Below are 4,880 nucleotides of genomic sequence, written 5' to 3'. Positions count from 1 at the left end.
ATATTGAAAAAAAAATACAAAAATCGAATACACGAGAATTGTGTATTTGAAATAGTTTATTGATTTTAGAGATTTTTACTGTTAAATTATTAATAATTATTATTTTATTTTTGTTTTAGTTGTGAGTAAAAAATATATAATATAAGAAATAAATATATAGTTATATATACTATATAATAAAATATATAAATAAAAAATATATCTTCAAAAGTAAAAAAATCTCAAATTCTCAATTTTTCAATTTTTATTAAATCTTTTAAAAAATGCCAAAAATATTCTTTCTAATAATTTATTGTGACACACGAAAACTACATTTCTCCCCCAATCCAATAGTGAAAATTCCATTCAAATATCTCCATTCCACACCGAGTTATGGCCATTTGAAGTTGACCCTGTGTCAAAATATGGCTGCTACACGATTCTGTTTGCCTGGTATGGCAAATGGGAAAATTAAAGAAATTGCAATACCACAAAAACAGACAAATTCAGGATGTGTTGTTGCCAGATTGGTTTGTTTTGTGTTGACATGTTAGTTGGCGAAATTATTGAGCATACTTTTAGGCGTTACACAAATGCAGCAGAAAACAATGTAACAATGCCCTTCCATTTTTCTTCGTTTTGGTGGAATTGCTTGCAAAATCGTGGATTTACATATAAATTATGGGGTCTCAAGGACATTTTCAGATTTTTTTTTTAAATATAACAGTTACGACAATGAATTAAATAAAAGATTTTGAATTTGTCGAAGAAATATATTTTTATTACAATAGCGAAGTTTGTAAATTTCAAAAAAAAAATATATTTCAATTTTATTTTATTTAACTTGTAATTCAGAGCCTTCAGGCCCATAAGGGTATATGTAGAAATTCTTAATATTTGAATTTTTGTTCAGTTGTTGCTTTGCTCCCTTCTACTTCAGTTAATTAGGTTCTGCTTCTAACTCTCAAAAGTGTAGCCTCTTGTGCAAAATTGCATTCTGGCATCATCAAACCAAGTCTGGCAGGAATTTATAGAAGCATTCATTTTTGTAGTCTCCCAAAGGTATCTGAAATCGAAAAAAAAGTTTACTTTCATTAATAAGGAGTTTCTTTAATTGAGGAACAAAACTTATAAAAATATATATTTTTATTAATATCAGTTGGTGATGCATGGTAAAACATAAATCTTCAGAATTTTTGATTCAGATTTGGGTTATGAAATGTGTCATCAATTGGTAATAAAAAATCGATTTAATTTTTTTCTTTTTGAATTTAAAATATTACCTTTTCAAAAATCTTTTTATTGGCGACTATCATCTTTTGGAGAAACTCAAATGAAATCTGAAATTAATGAAAAAGAATTGTGTTATTATTTTGTATATAAAAAAATTTAAAAAACGTTTAAAGGATTTTGAATTCAGTTGGTGATGCATGGTAAAACAAAAAATCTTCAGAATGTTTAATTCAGATTTGGGTTATGTAATGTGTCATCAATTTGAAATTGAAAAAATATATGTATTTAAATAATTTGTTTTTGAATTTCATAAATTACCTTTCCAAACAATCTTTTTGTTGACTATCATCTTTTGGAGAAAATTGAATGAAATCTGAAATTAAATAAAAATAATTGTGTTATAATTTTGTACATAAATAAATATATTAAAAATAAACATTTAAAGATTTTCAAATCAGTTGGTGATGCATGGTAAAACAAAAAATCTTCAGAATGTTTAATTCAGATTTGGGTTATGTATTGTGTCATCAATTGGAAAATAATTAAATAAGTATCAATTTCAATTTATTTCATATACGAGAATCTAGTCCATAGGATCAAGGGCGATTCAAAAAAAAAAAAAAATAAATAAAATAAACTAAACTAAAATTTCAATTAAAATATTACCTCTGCAAAAAATTGTCCAGTGTGACCCTTTTAAGAGAAATTCTTCCAAAATCTGAAATTTAAAATAGAGAATTATATTATAATTTTTATAAAAAAAATAGAAATGTTTTCAACATGCTGCAGTCAGTTGGTGATGCATGTAAAAAAGGAATCTTCAGAGTTTTTGATTCAGATTTGGGTTATGAAATTTGTCATCCTTAAATATTTATATTTAATAAATATTTCGATTGAGATTAGAGACATACCTAGTGGTCAAGCTTTAAACCGATATTTTCCTTTGATAAAGTTGTCCTTAGTAGTAGAAAAATATAGTTTAATCTGAAATTAAATAAAGTGAACTCGATTATAATTTTGTCTATAGAAAATATTAAAAATTTCTTCATTGATTTAAAATCAGTTGGTGATGCATGGTAAAACAAAAAATCTTCAGAATTTTTTATTCAGATTTGGGTTATGTATTGTGTCATCAATTGGAAAATAAATTAAATATGTATTAAAAAAATAAAATCTTTATTAAAATATTACCTCGGCAAAAAAATTTCCAGGGTGACCCTTTTAAGATAATTTCTTCCAACATCTGAAATTGTAAATAGAGAATTCTATTAGAATTTTTTTATATAAAAATATTAGAAAGGATTACAGAATTCTACAGTCAGTTGGTGATGCATGTAAAAAGGAATCTTCAGAATTTTTAATTCAGATTTGGGTTATGAAATGTGTCATCCTTAAATATTAATATTTAATAATAATTTCGATAATAATTAGAGACGTACCATGAAGAAAATCCCATAACGATATTGGCTCTGGAAAATTTTGTCCATTGGGCCTATATTGTTGTTGTTGAGAAATTTAAAGAAAATCTAAAATTAAACAAAAGAAATTCGGTTAAAAGTTTGTATATACAAATATTAGAAAATATCTACATGATTTTAATATCAGTTGGTGATGCATGTAAAAAAGGAATCTTCAGAGTTGTTGATTCAGATTTGGGTTATGAAATGTGTCATCCTTAAATATTAACAGTTAAAAATAATTTAGATGGGAATTAAAGACATACCTATGGGCATTTATTATCCTGGTTACCATAGCGAAACATATGTTTATATTTCTGCAAGAAAATAAAGAAAACCAATATTAATTTATCGGTATTACATTGTAGACTAAAAATGTGTATGAATTTGTAAATCAGTTGGTGATGCATGTAAAACAAATTCCTCAATAGTAGATTCAGTTTTGGGTTATGAAAATTGTCATCCTTTTATATGGTTACCAATAACGTAATAATTTAAAAATTAGTTTACCTTTTTAATTCGATTGCAATTGAGATACTTCGTTAGAAGACAGCCCAACATAAAACCTGCAAATTAAAAAAGAAAAAAATATATCATTAGATTTTGTTTTAAGAAAGTAATAAAGATTAGTGAACATTTTCGCTTCAGTTGGTGATGCATGTAAAATAAATTCATCAGCTGTTGAATTCAGTTTTGGGTTATGAAAATTGTCATCATTTTAAATAGTTACTAAAATAGCAAATATTAAAAAAATATAATTTACCTTTTCTTTTAAGAAGTGTTGAAAGAATCTTTCTGGTTATCATGCCATTGGAAGATTGTCCTACATTGAGGCTAAAAGTAAAAAAGAAAAGTACATTAGATACTGTACAAAAATATATATTTTTATAAATTAACATTTAAATTTCAGTTGGTGATGCATGTAAAATAAATTCATTCAGCGTTTGAATTCAGTTTTGGGTTATGAAAATTGTCATCCTTTTATGCAAGTACAAATAAAACAAAAATAGTTTTAAATAACAATAATTTACCTTTTGCAATTAGCAGGAGTTTAGACAGGCATCTGCGAAAAATGCTCCTCATAGAACCTGCAATTTAAAGAGGGGAAATAACATTAGTTTCGGTTATCATATATGTACACACTTTGTATAAAATAAAATTTATCTTCAGTTGGTGATGCATGTAAAATAAATTCATCAGATTTTGAATTCAGTTTTGGGTTATGAAAAGTGTCATCATATTAAAAAAAAGATGTTTCAAATTTAGGTACTGTATTTTTTACCAGAAAGAAGTGTTGTCCCTCTGACCATGAAGATAGTATCTTACAAGTTTTACAGATTTTTATACAGGTCCATAACTCGAGTATTATAGACTTTCCCCATAAAAGTCAAATATTTTCGATATTATGAGGTTGAGACTTGGGAATGTGAACAATTAAAATATGGCTAGGTCCTGCTCATAAACTCCCCCTAACACTGCAAAGGGCATCATACAAGTTGTATGGATCACTATAAAGCCCCATAAATTGAGAAGTATGAATTCCTTCAGTAAGAATTTTATATTTTCATGGCCAGTGTTCAATAACTTCATGTGTGAAAAATAAAAACTTGGGAAATAAAATAAAATCGCTTTATATATGTTATAAACACTTACCATAATTCTCACATTTGTAAACTTATTACGGGTTTTGGCTTCTATAGAAGAATCCCGGCTAAATTGATGCAGAATTTCCAAACATCATCCAGTGCCATATTAGCGACAGTTTAGAATTTATGTGCGGTTCCATATTTAAGCCATTGTTTTCAACATAACCTTTAAGAAGTACAAATTTTGTTATGTTAATAAGAAACAATGATGGAACGATATGGAAGAAATTATTATCACTTCCTCCATATAGATCCAGCGCAATTCACATAAACCATCAAGAATTATTTGATCAATCAGAAGCGAACTTACATTTTCTCTTTCCATATTTCACTGCTAAAAATCATCCACATTTTTGATAAATTTTGAAATAGGATTGCATCCCAAATTTTTGGATATTTGTGAATTCATAATTTTACTAATTTTTATATATTTTTGTCAATTTATAATTATAATTAATATAAAAGAATTCCTAACATCCAAGCGCTATGGGCAAGAAAGCTCAAGAGTCAACACGTGGAAAATAGGGATATGTAAGTCGACTTTTGACTGATGTTCATGACAAGC

The 4,880-nt window shown here is 26.7% G+C and overlaps 1 protein-coding gene and 2 non-coding genes across 3 annotated transcripts in view; all 3 read right to left on the bottom strand.

The window, feature by feature from the left end:
* Window positions 1-4,880, bottom strand: part of LOC133325420 (ceramide glucosyltransferase) — a 61,377-nt gene that overhangs the window by 48,170 nt on the left and 8,327 nt on the right. The window lies entirely within an intron of this gene.
* Window positions 3,568-3,658, bottom strand: LOC133325432 (small nucleolar RNA Me18S-Um1356). Its single transcript, XR_009754161.1, has one exon. It is a non-coding gene; the product is annotated as a small nucleolar RNA Me18S-Um1356 (small nucleolar RNA).
* Window positions 3,828-3,917, bottom strand: LOC133325431 (small nucleolar RNA Me18S-Um1356). The gene has a single exon (XR_009754160.1). It is a non-coding gene; the product is annotated as a small nucleolar RNA Me18S-Um1356 (small nucleolar RNA).

This window comes from Musca vetustissima, unplaced genomic scaffold, assembly GCF_032173495.1.
Source record: "Musca vetustissima isolate MV318-11 ecotype Yass unplaced genomic scaffold, APGP_CSIRO_Mvet_v1 utg8386, whole genome shotgun sequence".
Classification (NCBI taxonomy): domain Eukaryota; kingdom Metazoa; phylum Arthropoda; class Insecta; order Diptera; family Muscidae; genus Musca; species Musca vetustissima.
Note: the sequence above shows the minus strand (reverse complement) of the source record. Positions and strands in the feature narration are given on the sequence as shown.